Source organism: Salvelinus namaycush, chromosome 4 (genome assembly GCF_016432855.1).
Source record: "Salvelinus namaycush isolate Seneca chromosome 4, SaNama_1.0, whole genome shotgun sequence".
In the NCBI taxonomy this organism is placed as follows: Eukaryota; Metazoa; Chordata; class Actinopteri; order Salmoniformes; family Salmonidae; genus Salvelinus; species Salvelinus namaycush.
Genome location: NC_052310.1, coordinates 50,222,147 through 50,239,296, shown reverse-complemented (window position 1 = coordinate 50,239,296; position 17,150 = coordinate 50,222,147).

Sequence of the window (17,150 nt, the reverse complement as noted above, 5' to 3'; positions counted from 1 at the left end):
GTCAATGGCAGCTATTCAATAGATGCAGTATTCTGATTAATAGGAAACAATATATAGTATAGCTGATACCCAAACATGATTGTGGCAAAAAAATACTGTATTCAAGTCATGACTAAGAAATGTAGCACTGTACTAATTCTCAACCTTTACTTGTCAACACATTTGATATAGCACCAAACTATTCCAACACCTATTTATATTTCCTTGAAAGCACAGTCAGAATAACACGGTTGGGTCTGCCTTATTACCTATCACACATTCTGTTGTTGACAGAAGAAACAGATGCTTGACAAATGCCATTGTTTTGTGAGGAGTGTGTGAATTGCAGTGGATGAGAGAGCATTGCAACACTTCACACAGGCTTCACACAGGCTTATGAGGCTGCTTGACTGGCTCATTAAAGTCACTTTTCATGTGAGTGGGTAAGCATTCAACATGCAGATCTGTATAATATGATGCCAATTGTAATAAACCTGCCAAAGCTGCTGCGAGATCATCATTCATCTTTGAGAGCCGAGAACCAGCATCATGTGTTAGGTGGGAGTCCTGGTGTAGAAAGAAAACGACACATAGAGAGCGAACAACAGAATGAGAAAGAGGGTTGTGGGAGATGTTCAATTAAGTTTCCCTCACCACCAGGGGTTGGAACAATTGTTTTTTTTTTCTGTTCCACTGTTCAGACCAGCAATATAAAGATCTGAACTGGTTCAAACCCTAAAGTACTGGTTTATATCATTCCTTTTTAAACATCTGAAATCATAGTTTTCTTTACATTTAGCTCAACTTTAAATTACTTCACCAATCATTCAATAGCAGCTTGCTATGGAGCGGGCAAGCTTGTAGCTCAGTGAGTTGTTTACATGCATGATGGAAAGACAATTGTCAGGCGTGAGATGTAACTGAAATTTTATGGGTGGGGCAAGAGCAAGAGAGGGTGGAGGATGAGGCTTGGCTTGAAGCACTGGGCATCTTGTGATGACATGCATTATCTGAATTAGACCAACAGAATTATATCTGAGGAGAAGCTTCTATGGAGGAACTTTGAATGTCTTTGAACTTCAGAGTTGATTTAACGTTGGACCAGAGAAGCTAGATAAATCAAATAAAATGTTATTTGTCACATGCGCCGAATACAACGGGTGTAGACCTGACAGTGAAATGCTTACTTACAAGCCCTTAACCAACAATGCAGTTTTAAGAAAATACCAACAACAAAAAAAGTAATAGATAAGAATAACAAAAAATTAAAGAGCAGCAGTGAATAACAAAAGCGGCGCTATATACAGGGGGTACCGTACAGAGTCAATGTGCAGGGGCACCGGTGTCGAGGTAATTGAGGTAACAAGTTTGTGTGTGCAGAGCGACATCAGATTTTTTTTGATATTTTTTTTTACAAATGTTTTATTTATTCTTTATTTAACATGGCAAGTCAATTCTTATTTACAATGACGGCCTAGCAAAAGGCAAAAGGCCTTCTGCGGGGACGGGGGCTGGGATTAAAAATATAGGACAAAACACACATCACAACAAGACACCACAACACTTCATAAACAGAGACCTAAGACAGCAACACATGACAACACAGCATGGTGGCAACACAACATGACAACATGGTAGCAACAACATGGTAGCAGCACAAAACATGGTACAAACTTTATTGGGCACAGACAACAGCACAAAGGGCAAGAAGGTAGAGACAACAATGCATCACACAAAGCAGCCACAACTGTCAGTAAGAGTGTCCAGGATTGAGTCTTTGAATGAAGAGATGGAGCTAAAACTGTCCAGTTTGAGTATTTTTTTATTTTTTTTGCAGCTCGTTTCAGTCTCTAGCTGCAGCAAATTGAAAAGAGGAGCGACCCAGGGATGTGTGTGCTTTGCAGACCTTTAACAGAATGTGACTGGCAGAACGGGTGTTATTATGTGGAGGATGATGGCTGCAGTAGGTATCTCAAAAGGCCTAAGAGGTTTTTACCTTTTAGTAGTTCATAAATCCAATGTAAAAAGTGAAAGTTTGGGAAACTATAGCTATCATTGAAAAAGTGAATATTCTTCTCTAATTATAAATCTCTCTCTATCTTCTGAATCATTCTTATAATGTCAGTAGGCTACAGCTATGCTTCGGAGGGGGAGGGGCAGGTAGCATACACCCACACACACTGGCAAATATTTTCAGCTGGCAGGCAGATGCTGGAAGACGTTTCTGGTTGACAGAGGGACGGCTTTGCATAGGCACTTTGAGTTTTTTGTGGGACTGGAAGAAAATGCCTGGAATGTAAAAAAAATAATTTAACCGGTTCCCATGCTCTTTAAATAACGGTTCTGTTCCGGAACAGTAAACATCACTTTCGTTCCCAGTTCTGATTATGTACCTTGAAAAATGTCATTTTTCTGGTTTTCAGTTCTGTTTTCTGAACCGGTTCTAGCCCCTACTTGCCACCAAGTGGCTCGTTAATCAGGTGGAGATAAATATTACACCAAACTGGCTCCATTCACTCTACAAAATCAATTATTTCCAAGGCACATTTTCCCTCTTTTTCCTCCCAGCTAAGGGGAGAATATAAATAGCTGCCTTTTTAATAAGTGGCTTTAATTCAGATGAATGGAGGTGGCTAACCAAGTGCAAACCCCCCTGCCACCCTCATAGGTAACAGCCATTCAAGCCTAGAGACAGTCTCTCAATCCCAATGTCAATCCATCAACAGGGGCAGGCTCTGTTTATCAATTTAAGCCTCCTACTGCTTCTTACACCTTCACCCGTTCAACACCCACACAAGGCAGTCTCTCCTTTACTGAGCACAAGGATAACAGCTCCTTTTGTTTCCAGCAAAATGATGCACTGAGCCCAAGGTGAGAGAGAGGCTGTGAGTTTTCAGCAGCAGACCACCAGTTGTCATTAGCTACTGTGGTTGAGCGCTATCAAGGCCCTGTGTGGGTTAGAGTGCAAAATGTCAGTTGTGCTGCTTTCTGGAACACAGAGCGTCATAAGTGAGGTTAATGCTAGAGATGGATGGTCACAGAGAGGCTATAAACTGGCAGGTAATAGCTTTCAGATAGTAATGGTGATATTGGTGCTAGAGACAGTCAATTATCTTGTTATAGCAGTGAGATACATTATAATTACAATAACTTCGTCCCCTATTGTCATTCTGGTGAACACGTTAGTGCAAGCTGCATCTCTGATCTTTGACCTCTATAGTTCCAGCAGGTTTACCTCCATCTCCCCTCCCCTATCTGTGCAAGCACAGACGAGACTGACCTTAAGAAGGATAGCTCCTCTGTACATACCCAGCCATTACCTGTGTCTTTAAGATGTCTCAAAACGTGTGAGTGAGTATTCTTACATGATGAAGCAGCACTTGGCTCTTGTCTCTGATGGCAAGAGCAGGTGCAAGTGCAGCATGATTCTGTTCCAGCGGACTCTGTGTAAACATCATTTGTCACAACTTTGAGCACCCGCTTTAGACAGAATTTCTTGATGCCAAAACTAATTTATTTACTGACCTCTCACTATTCGACCCTGTTCTCTCCCGAAACTGCTAATAGCTAGCAACACCAGCTCATTATCACCAGCCCTAGAGGTGGTACTAGCAGTGTTTGGCTCGATGACAGACCTCACAGGAAGTTTAAATGTTACAAAGAATGAACAAATGTACAATATTTGTATACAATATAAGTGTTGGTGTTAATGCTGCATATGTTACAAATTATATTACAGATTTTCCTTCATTTTCTTAATCAGAATTGTCATTGTAAAGTCTTGGTCTCTGCTTTTTGCTGTTAAATGTATTATTTTGATAGTTAATATTACCCGCAATAATTATTGGTGAATTATCCATTTTTAGCTGCGAGGTATTGGTGAATTTTAAGTTCTAAGCCGCAAGAGAGTATTTTTGTTGAATTGTTTGTTCTGGAACGTGTGTTTTTAATCCGTTAGCTGGTAGCAAAAAGTTGGTCACAGTAATACTAGCTGGATAGCAAATGCTTATTTCTTTTCGTCTTTATTAATTCTCGTGACTTTTTTGGTAATTAGCCTACTGCATTGAATTGGGTGGTTATGTATATTGTCATGAGCTGAATTCGTGTCCGTGATTGAGACGGAACCCCTGTCGCAAACCTATTCAACCGGCCAAGAGAGTCCTCTCTGACACAACTCTAAACGGTAAGGGAAAAAGGACTGATTAAGGTTAGCTAGCCAGCTGTCAATCAGTGTTGTAGTACTCCAGACCATTCTCGGTCTCGAGACCACATATTGAGTGACACATTTGTACTCAGTCTTGATTCGGTCTCGGACTTAAGCATTGTTGTAGACTTAGACATCACATTTTTGTGTTTTTTTCTATAAATTGTGGGATTTTGAGAGTAAAAATCTGAAAAATCTATATAAACTCATAAAAGAACCACAGGGTGCCTTTCCTTCAGGAACTTTTTGGCAACATTTGAGTATACCCACTTCTCCAGACACCACTACACCATTGCTTAGAGCCAATGGAAAGACGGCAGTCGCACACGGCGTGATGTTATGGGATAAGCCGTCCATTAACACGGACATTATAAACCAGTAGGTCCCAATCATACGAATAAGAAAACACAACCATTAAGCATTTCCCAATTGAAATGGACAACTATTACTTCCCATTGCAAAAAAAAACGGTGACCTGAAGATTAAAGTGGGACTGACAGTGTTTAACTATTTTGCAGATATGAAACAGACAATCATAATATCAGTAAAAAAATAGCAAATCCCAGTTTATGCAACAAAACCAACTTTATAAGAGTTTTTAAAAATAGGTTCTATTTGACTTAACGTTCCATGACACACACTAAGGCATTGTTGGCCTTTAATTTAATATAATTCACCAATACATTTTTTGGTAGTCCAAAAAATATTGCTATCAGGTTGTCAATCACAGCTGGCCTGGTACATTGTTTGCTGCCTCCATTCGGGATGGACTGTTTCAGTTTCAATGATTCAATACTTTAGACAAAAACGGACGAATGTAACTAAGACTGTGAATGTGAATACATTCAAACTAGCAAAGGCAATGATCACAAATCAGTCATAACGTGGCTAATAGGCTAGCATATCTATTTATGTAGCAAGCTAAAAACACGGAGCCTAACACAGAGCCTAACGTAATGCCAGTGGAGGAGTGGGTGAGTGACTGACTTTTTCCCGTCATATTGTTTTTAGGCAGCTATACACAGCTAGAGATGCAGGTGTCATTTGGTTAGCTAGCAAGAACTTGAACGACTGCTATCCAGTTAGCATATTTCTTGCGTTCACAAATTCACTCTGGCTATCTACTCCGATTTCAGAGCACTCTAGTCTGAGTGTGCCAGAGCGCAGAACAACTGATGAATATGACTGTCCACTGTTGTTAATTTTGTATATCAACAACATTGGGGATCTTATTGAAACAGCGGATGTTCATTTTTATGCAGATTATACTGTTCTTTATTCAAGTGGTAGTAGTTTCTTTAGCTTTCGAAAATCCCCAAAGAGCATTTAACATACAACAGAATCTGTATGATTTAAAGGTGGTTCTAAATTCGGGTAAAACAAAATGCATGGTATTTTCAAATGCCAGGCATGTTACTTATCATGTCATTGCTACATTGGCTGGACACACTATAGAGCAAGTTAAAGTGTACAAATACTTGGGTGTGTGGGTTGATGATAAGCACTGTGCATGTAGAGACCTTGATAAGGAAGCTCAAGCTTCCTTAAAATACAAAAATTACCGGTGTCGGTAAACAGCAAAAAAAAATAAGTTATAGTTCTAGACAACACGTAAACAGCCTAACCAGCTCTGCTAAGGAAGTAAAATGGTCAGAGTGAGGTGTTCTCTCATTTGTGTCTGGAAGTAGCTAGCTAGCAAGCTAGCCAACTTTAGCCAGTTAGCTTAGGTGCTTGGTTGGGACAAGCATTCATTGGCAGGCAAGCTGCAGAAGAATGAAGAGGCTTCAATTCCCCATCGTTTATCAGTACAATTTTGACAGCCAACTAGCTGAAAAAGTTTGAGAGGGTTTATCTAATGTTCCTTGTTAGATTTTAGCTCATCTTGCTTTGGCTAGCATTAGTTGTTAATGTGCATAACTGAGGGAGAGAGAGCCTACCTTTTTAATGGTTGTTTGATCAATAGGACTGTAAAGTTCCCAAATGTTAGAGGACTCTCGTGGTGTTTACATATTTGAAGAAATCTAGGTGTATTTTGTGGCTTTTGGCAAATGTGTTCTAATGATCTAATGTCGTGCTGTTGCAATTGCCTGTAAACACACAGTCCAGTTCAAAGTGAATGATGGCAGGTCCGTGTGGCAAATGGCTTGTTTGTACAAAGGCCTACAGTAGCTCTGATTGGCTATAGCACACCAGTGTTTTTATTCCGTTTTATTTACTGCAGTGTCTATTAATTGTCCAAACGCACAGCTGGTTTCCCACTCTCTATTACTATAGAATTTTCACAAATGCCTTAGCATACGTAATTCCGAAACATTCTAAGAATTTATGAAAACATGACAATGACTATATCTAAGTGGTTGCTTGTTAGAACATGTTTTTTAAAAAGTGCCATTCTTCCTGGGTGTTTGTGTGATTTTTATGTTGCTAAAATGGTTTCAGTTCAACTTCAAATGCAACAATGTTTCACATACAAGTTATTTTCAAAGAGATGGCTAACCACAGCAAACGCGGTGCAATAAAAAACGCGGTGTAATTTGAAACGTACATTTTTGTTGAAAGTTATTCTTGAAAAGGGAGAAGCTAACAAATTAATGAACAACATACTCTTTGATAACACCTGCTGCAGTCACTGCAAAAAAGCTAGCTAGACCGTGGGAAAACTACTGCTCTAAAGTTTCCATATGTTTTTGTAAAAACTGTCCCAACCATTACATCAAAATGTGATTGGTTGATTCCACTGTCACTCCATAATGTTTGCCCTAATACAGTTGCCTTTATCTAGCTTATGATGGCCTAGCCAATGGCTGACTTAGCTAGCTGGATTTATCTCTCCAGAGACCAGCAAAGAAAAAATCTGATTTCATGTTTTTTCTCTTCAGTGTTAAACTGAAGCAATTAAATCAATACATAAGTGAATTATTATTATTATTTATATATAATTTTAGAAATCCTTAGCCCTTAGAAGGCCCATTTTTCCCCACTGTGTTTGGGTTAGTAATACTTTGTAGAGTGGCTCTATTATCCCTCAGCCTGCAGTTCTTCACTATTCTGAATGTCTAAAGAATCCATACAGTATGTTCAGAAATTTTAACAAAGAAACACAAAATTACAGTCATGATCATGAATTGGACATTTTCAGGTCTTGGTCCCCCTCAGGTCGTGATCCTGACTCTGACTTGATATGCTCTGGTCTTGGTCTTGGATCAGTCTCGCTTTAGGTGGTCTCAAACACAACACAGACCCTCATCAAACATGAATCCTTACAGTCTTGGGTGAATTGTTACAATGTTTCTTTCTGAATTATTTTAGGAGTGGAGAGGAATGATCTTTGGGAGAATAGAATATTGTCTCACGTCAGGTAGTGTGACTGCTGTCTGCACTGATCCGTCTGATAATTCGCAAACAATCATGGGATAGCAAAAAATACGTTTGGCTACAATATAGTGTCCTAACATTCCTAACAAGCATTTATTTGGGCTGCAATCTGAGGTGCAGTTAACTCTAATGAACTTATCCTTTGCAGCAGAGGTAACTCTTGGTCTTCCTTCCATGGCTGTCCTCATGAGAAACAGTTTCATCATAGCGCTTCATGGTTTTTGCGACTGCACTTAAATAAACTTACAAAGTTCTTGAAATTTTCCGGCTTGACTGACCTTCATGTCATATAGAAATTATGGACTGTTTTTGCTTATTTGAGCTGTTCTTGCCATAATATGGACTCTGTTTTTTACCAAATAGGGCTATCTTCTGTATACCCACCCCTACCTTGTCACAACACAACTGATTTGCTAAAATGCATTAAGAAGAAAATACATTTCATAAATCAACTTTTAACAAGGCACACCAATTAATTGAAATGCATTCCAGGCCACTACCTCATGAAGCTGGACGAGAGAACGCTAAGAGTGTACAAAGCTGTCATCAAGGCAAAGGGTGGCTGCTTAGAAGATTCTCAAATCTAAAATAGATTTTGATTTGTTTAACACTGTTTTGGTTATTATATGATTCCATATGTGTTATTTCATAGTTTTTACGTCTTCACTATAATTCTGCTATGTAGAAAGTAGAAGAAAAAAAACAGAAAAACCCTGGAATGAGTTGGTGTGTCCAAACTTTTGACTGGTACTGTAGATAACTGCCTTAATGTTGCTGGAACCCAGGAAGAGTAGCTACTGCCAAGTTCTTTAATAAAAATAAAAGTGCCTCCAAAGTGACACAATTTTTCTCCATTCATATCTATTGGATGTGGATGACAATACCCTCAAATTAAAGTTGTCAGTGCACTTCAACCTCATAGTCATTTATTGATTTGCAAACTTTTGCAGTATAGAGCCAAAATAAGTAAAAATGATTCACTGTTACAGTATACAGTGCCCTCTGTAATTATTGTAAGTATTCAGACCCCTGAGTCAATACATGTTAGAATCACCTTTGACAGCCATTACAGCTGTGAGACTTTCTGGGTAAGTATCTAACAGCTTTGCACACCTGGATTGTACAATATTTGCACATTATTATTTTTTTTAAATATTCAAACTGTTGATCATTGCTAGACAGCCTTTTTCAAGTCTTGCCATAGATTTTCAAGCCAATTTAAATCAAAACTGTAACTAGGCCACTCAAGAACATTCAATGTCATCTTGGTAAGCAACTCCAGTGTATATTTGGTCTTGAGTTTTAGGTTATTGTCCTGCTAATAGGTTAATTTGTCTCCCAGTGTCCCAGTGTCTGTTGGAAAGCAGACTTAACCAGGTTATCCTCTAGGATTTTGCCTGTACTTAGCTCTATTCTATTTATTTGTATCCTAAAAAACTCCCTAGTCCTTGCTGATGACAAGCACATACCATTATGCAACAACCTTGATGCTTGAAAATATGACGAGTGGCACCCAGTGAGGTGTTGTGTTGGATTTGTCACAAACATAACAGTTTAATCAGGACATAACATTCATTTCTTTGCCACATTTTGTGTAGTTTTACTTTAGTGTCTTATTGCAAACAGGATGCATGTTTTAGGATATTTTTATTCTGTCATTTAAGTTAGTTTTATGGAGTAACTACAATGTTGTTGGTCCATCCTCCTATCGCAACCTGTAAACTATGTTACTGTTTAAAAGTCACCGCTGGCCTCATGGTGAAATCCCTGAGTGGTTTCCTTCCTCTCCGGCAACTGAGTTAGGAAGGACACCTGTATTTTTCTAGTGACTGGGTGTATTTTTACCTATCCACCAATAGGTGCTCTTCTTTGCAATGCATTGGAAAACCTCCCTGGTCTTTGTGGTTAAATCTGTGTTTGAAATTCACTGCTCGACCGAGGGACCTTTACAGATAACTGTATGTGTGGGGCACAGAGAAGGTAGTCATTCAAAAATCATGTTATACGCTATTATTGCACACATAGTCCATGCAACTTATCATGTGACTTGTTAAGCACATTTTTACTTATTGATTTAGGCATGCCATAACAAATGGGTTGAATAGTTGTTGACTCAAGACATTTTAGCTTTTCATTTTTTATTAATTTATAAACATTTTTAAAAACATAATGACGTATTCTGTGTAGGCCAATAACACATCTCAATTTAATACATTTTAAATTCAGGCTGTAACACAACACAAAGTGAATACTTTCTGAAGGCACTGTAGCTAAAATGTGTTGTGTTACACTGCATAATGAAACAATTCCTAATAAGCTAATGTTTTGAGGGGGACTGACTGTATTATTTGATATTAATAGACTGGTTTTACGCCCCACAACTTCCTATACAAGCTGGGAGAGGGCACAGGATGGATCATGTCATGCAGTTTCAGGTAGGCTATACAGAACAATTGTATATTCAAAAACAGTCTATTGGTAGCTAACTTGCATTTTGTTGCATCAAACATTTATTTTACAATCTGCATTGTTTGAATTTCCACCTTTAATTACTGAACGGGAGGGTCCAGAGACACTGCATTGTATAATATAAAATGTTCAAGCTCTGAGCCTCTATTTTTATAAAATGTAAAATACACAATTTAAAATGTTGCTACATAGGACCGAACAGAGGCAGTCGGTCACATTTTATTGGTAAACTACACGGTAATGTAAAAGTAAAAAAAAAAAATTGTGATCCAATGCGTAATATAGTAAACTTATCATACTTTTGTTATAATCCAGAGAGTTTAGAAAAAGTATCTAGATCCTCTGAGGCTGTGGAGGGATCCAAACTGTGGATTTAAAAGAAAGCATGGATCATCAGCGTACTCATTTGTTTTTAAGCCCTTGATTTCTAACCTCTTGATATTATTGTTGGATATGATTTTAATAGCTAACATTTTGATGACCATAATAAATAGATACGCCGATAGTGGAAAACTTTGTTTTACTCCTATTGACAGTTTAATACTTTCTGAGAAGTAGCCAATATTTACTATTTTATTTCTATTTTAAATAAATTTCACCCATTTTATAAGAGATTCTCAAATGTTTATATTCCAGGCATTGATAAATAAATTACAGTCGCACTATATCAAAAGCCTTTTCAAAGTCAGCTATCCATACCAGGCCTGGTTTACCAGATTTTTCATAGTTATATTGTTTCCAGTCTTATATTATCACCAATGTATCATTCATGTAAAAAAAAACTGTCTGATTAGGATGAATAATATCTGACAATACCTTTTTAATTCCATGCGCTATGCCTTTTGCGAGAATGTTTTCATCACTCAACTGAAGTGTAAGGGGCCTCCATTTTTTTAAATGGACAGGAACTTTGTTTCCCACTTGGATCCTGTTTCATTAATAATGAAATCAGACCTTGTTGAGTATCTGATAAACAAAAATGTTTGTAGGAGTGGTTAAAACATGCTAATAACGGTCCTCTGAGTATATCAAAAAAGGTTTGATATACCTCCAATGGTATGTGATCCAAACCTCCTCTGTAATTTGGCCTTCACATTAGTCTTTCTGTACAGCTGTTAATTTTACATTTATTAATAGAAGAAAATTCTTACAATTATTTGCAGGTAATGGAGATGGCGGAGACTGAAACGAAAACATGTGCTTAAAGTACTTTGCTTCCTCTTTCAAAATATTGTTTGGTGAATCATGGGGGACTCCATCATTTGTAACAAGTGTCAGTAAATTATTTTTGGTTGCATTTCTATGTTGAAGATGAAAAAATAATTTTGTACATTTTTCTAGATATTCCATCCAGTTCGCTATATTATTATAATATATTACACTTGATCTTTATTGAATAGATTCCTACATTTATATTTGTTTTTCCTCTAACATATTCTGTGCCTCTATGGTACAGTTTTTATTGCTATCAATCTGTACTATTAGTCCTTCCATTTCCTTTGTTAATATGGTCTAAATCAAGTTTATTTTATATAGCCCTTCGTACATCAGCTAATATCTCGAAGTGCTGTACAGAAACCCAGCCTAAAACCCCAAACAGCAAGCAATGCAGGTGTAGAAGCACAGTGGCTAGGAAAAACTCCCTAGAAAGGCCAAAACCTAGGAAGAAACCTAGAGAGGAACCAGGCTATGAGGGGTGGCCAGTCCTCTTCTGGCTGTGCCGGGTGGAGATTATAACAGAACATGGCCAAGATGTTCAAAATGTTCATAAATGACAAGCATAGTCAAATAATAATCAGGAATAAATGTCAGTTGGCTTTTCATAGCCGATCATTAAGAGTTGAAAACAGCAGGTCTGGGACAGGTAGGGGTTCCATAACCGCAGGCAGAACAGTTGAAACTGGAACAGCAGCACGGCCAGGTGGACTGGGGACAGCAAGGAGTCATCATGCCCGGTAGTCCTGACGTATGGTCCTAGGGCTCAGGTCCTCCGAGAGAGAGAAAGAAAGAGAGAAGGAGAGAATTAGAGAGCATACTTAAATTCACACAGGACACTGGATAAGACAGGAGAAGTACTCCAGATATAACCAACTGACCCTAGCCCCCCGACACAAACTACTGCAGCATAAATACTGGAGGCTGAGACAGGAGGGGTCAGGAGACACTGTGGCCCCATCCGATGATACCCCCGGACAGGGCCAAACAGGAAGGATATAACCCCACCCACTTTGCCAAAGCACAGCCCCCGCACCACTAGAGGGATATCTTCAACCACCAACTTACAATCCTGAGACAAGGCCGAGTATAGCCCACAAAGATCTCCACCACAGCACAAACCAAGGGGGGGCGCCAACCCAGACAGGAAGATCACGTCAGTAACTCAACCCACTCAAGTGACGCACCCCTCCTAGGGACGGCATGAAAGAGCACCAGTAAGCCAGTGACTCAGCCCCTGTAATAGGGTTAGAGGCAGAGAATCCCAGTGGAGAGAGGGGAACCGGCCAGGCAGAGACAGCAAGGGCGGTTCGTTGCTCCAGAGCCTTTCCGTTCACCTTCACACTCCTGGGCCAGACTACACTCAATCATATGACCTACTGAAGAGATAAGTCTTCAGTAAAGACTTAAAGGTTGAGACCGAGTCTGCGTCTCTCACATGGGTAGGCAGACCATTCCATAAAAATGGAGATCTATAGGAGAAAGCCCTGCCTCCAGCTGTTTGCTTAGAAATTCTAGGGACAATTAGGAGGCCTGCGTCTTGTGACCGTAGCGTACGTGTAGGTATGTACGGCAGGACCAACTCGGAAAGATAGGTAGGAGCAAGCCCATGTAACGCTTTATAGGTTAACAGTAAAACCTTGAAATCAGCCCTTGCCTTAACAGGAAGCCAGTGTATGGAAGCTAGCACTGGAGTAATATGATCAAATTTCTTGGTTCTAGTCAGGATTCTAGCAGCTGTATTTAGCACTAACTGAAGTTTATTTAGTGCTTTATCCGGGTAGCCGGAAAGTAGAGCATTGCAGTAGTCTAACCTAGAAGTAACAAATGCATGGATTAATTTTTCTGCATCATTTTTGGACAGAAAATTTCTGATTTTTGCAATGTTACGTAGATGGAAAAAAGCTGTCCTTGAAACAGTCTTGATATGTTCGTCAAAAGAGAGATCAGGGTCAAGAGTAACGCCGAGGTCCTTCACAGTTTTATTTGAGACGACTTTACAACCATCAAGATTAATTGTCAGATTTAACAGAAGATCTCTTTGTTTCTTGGGACCTAGAACAAGCATCTCTGTTTTGTCCGAGTTTAAAAGTAAAACGTTTTCAGCCATCCACTTCCTTATGTCTGAAACACAGGCTTCTAGCGAGGGCAATTTTGGGGCTTCAGCATGTTTCATTGAAATGTACAGCTGTGTGTCATCCGCATAGCAGTGAAAGTTAACATTGTTTTCGAATAACATCCCCAAGAGGTAAAATATATAGTGAAAACAATAGTGGTCCTAAAACGGAACCTTGAGGAACACCGAAATGTACACCGAAATTCACAGAGACAAACTGATATCTTTCCGACAGATAAGATCTAAACCAGGCCAGAACTTGTCCGTGTAGACCAATTTGGGTTTCCAGTCTCTCCAAAAGAATGTGGTGATCGATGGTGTCAAAGGCAGCACTAAGGTCTAGTAGCACGAGGACAGATGCAGAGCCTCGGTCTGACGCCATTAAAAGGTAATTTACCACCTTCACAAGTGCAGTCTCAGTGCTATGATGGGGTCTAAAACCAGACTGAAGCATTTCGTATACATTGTTTGTCTTCAGGAAGGCAGTGAGTTGCTGCGCAACAGCTTTTTCAACATTTTTTGAGAGGAATGGAAGATTCGATATAGGCCGATAGTTTTTTATATTTTCCGGGTCAAGGTTTGGCTTTTTCAAGAGAGGCTTTATTACTGCCACTTTTAGTGAGTTTGGTACACATCCGGTGGATAGAGAGCCGTTTATTATGTCTAGTTTGACCTAAATTGCTTTTGTTATAGAGATGAGTACTGAATTGCATGGCCTCCAAAGGCACATTTAAAAGTGTCCCATACAACAAGGGGATATGCTGTACCTATGTTATGTCAGGAAAAAGTCCATCATAAATTATTCTGTCCTAGTTAAAAACAAGTTATCATCCAATAGGCTTTGATTAAATTTCCAATATCCTCACCCATGTGGAAATTCTGTAAGAGTAATATATATGCTAATTATAGTTGATGGTCCGACCACATTCTGTCCCCTATCAACACTTTTTTTTTAACTTTTGGAGAAGAGAGAATGACATAAGAAAGTAATCAAGAGGACTAGCTTGATTGAGCCTCTTCCATGTATATCAAATCAAATGTTAGTCACATGCGCCGAATACATCAGGTGTAGACCTTACAGTGAAATGCTTACTTACGGGCCCCTAACCAACAATGCAGTTTAAAAAAATACAGATAAGAATAAGAGATAAATGTAACAAGTCATTATAGAGAAGCAGTAAAATAACAATAGCGAGACTATATACAGGGGGGTACCGGTTATTTGAGGTAGTATGTACAAGTAGGTAGAGTTATTAAAGTGACTATGCATAGATGGCAACAGAGAGTAGCAGTGTTTGTAAAGAGGGGGTGAGAGGGGAGGCACTGCAAATAGTCTCGGTAGCCATTTGACTAGATGTCCAGAAGGCTTATGGCTTGGGGGTAGAAGCTGTTTAGAAGTCTCTTGGACCTAGTACCACTTGCCGTGCGGTAGCAGAGAGAACAATCTATGACTAGGGTGGCTGGAGTCTTTGACAATTTTTAGGGCCTTCCTCTGACACCGCCTGGAATAAAGGTCCTGGATGGCAGGAAGCTTGGCCCCAGTGATGTACTGGGCCGTTCGCACTACCCTCTGTAGTGCCTTGCGGTCGGAGGCCGAGCAGTTGCCATTATGCAACAAATCAGGATGCTCTCAATGGTGCAGCTGTAGAACCTTTTGAGGATCTGAGGACCCATGCCAAATCTTTTCAGTCTCCTGAGGGGGAATAGGTTTTGTCGTGCCCGCTGCACGACTGTCATGGTGTGCTTGGACCATGCTAGTTTGTTGGTGATGTGGACACTCAACCTGCTCCACTGTCCTGTTTTTCCTGTAATCCACAATCATCTCCTTTGTCTTGTTCACATTGAGGGAGAGGTTGTTGTCCTGGCCCCACATGGCCAGGTCTCTGACCTCCTCCCTATAGGCTGTCTCGTCGTTGCCGGTGATCAGGCCTACCACTGTTGTGTCTTCGGCAAATGTAATGATGGTGTTGGAGTCGTGCCTGGCTGTGCAGTCATGAGTGAACAGGGAGTACAGGAGGGGAATGAGTATGCACCACTGAGGGTCAGGATTTTTAAGCCTCCGTATATCCACTAGTTCCAATATATCCATGACATTTGTGATTTCCTTAAGCGCATGAGGGTGATAGTTTGTAGTGTGATTTCCTTAACAGTCCATTGAGGTATTTAAAACCATATTATAATCTCCCACCATAATAATAGTCTTGTATTGCTTGTAGGTTTGATAAATTATTATATATATTTTCAAAGAATCATGGATCATCATCATTTGGACCGTATAGATTAATGAGCCATATCTGTTTAAGGTCCAATAACATACTTAAAATCATCCATCTACCTTACGGATCCCCCCCAGCCCTCTTTCCACACAGCTTCATCTAAAATTGTTGAATGAGTTTCCTTTATTATATTCTTTGTATTTTAGCCAGTTAAATACTGATTGTCTTTTCTTATTATCTGCTAGATCATTACAATTATAGCTGTCTATACTTATTTCACCATTTACCATAATGAGATACAAGTTTAAATTCTATTTATCATATGTTTGTAAACTTACCATTAAAAAGTGCCATATTAATTGAGTGTCCATATACAGTGCCTTCGGAAAGTATTCAGACCCCTTTACTTTTTCCACATTTTGTTACTTTACAGCCTTATTCGAAAAATAATAATCCTCAGCAATCTACACACAATACCCCATAATGACAAAGCAAAAATAGGTTTATAGACATTTTTGAAAATGTATTAAAAATAACAAAAAGTCTGGAACCAACAGGACACTGAACACAGTCTACCCCCCAAGCCATAAGACTGCTAAACAAGACTGCTAAATAGCTAATCAAATGTCTACCTAGACTACCTGCAATTACCCTTTTTTGCACCAACTCTCTTGCACTGACTGTGTGTACACACACTGGACACACACCCACACACTCACACCTACTTACACTGACACCCCAACACACACACACACACACACACACACACACACACACACACACACACACACACACACACACACACACACACACACACACACACACACTGCATATGCCCACACACATAACATGCTCGCACATGGATTTTGACACCACACATGCACACACTCTCACCACATACAGTACGTTCGGAAAGTATTCAGACCACTTCCCTTTTTCCACATGTTGTTACGATAAAGCCTTATTCTAAACGGGATGAAATTAAAATTGTTCCTCCTCAATCTACACGCAACCCCATAATGACAGTGAAAAGAGGATTTTAGATATTTTTGCAAATTTCTATTTAAAAAAAAACAATGTATTTGCATAAGTATTCATACCCTTTGCTATGACACTCTAAATTGAGCTCAGGTGCATCCTGTCTCCATTGATCATCCTTGAGATGTTTCTACAACTTGATTGAGGCCCACCTGTGCTAAATTTAAATTATTGGACATAATTTGGAAAGGCACACACCTGTCTATATAAGGTCTCACAGTTGACAGTGCATGTCAGAGCAAAAACCAAGTCAAGAGGTCGAAGGAATTGTCCGTAGAGCTCCGAGACAGGATTGTGTCGTGGTACAGATCTGGGGAGGGGTACCAAAATAAATATTTCTGCAGCATTGAAGGTCCCCAAGAACACAGTGGCCACCATCATTCTTAAAAGGAAGAAGTTTGGAACTACCAAGACTCTTCCTAGAGCTGGCCGCCCTGCCAAACTGAGCAATCGAGGAAGAAAGGCCTTGGTCAGGGAGGTGACCAAGAACCCGAGAGTTCCTCTGTGGACATGGGACAATCTTCCAGAAGGACAACCA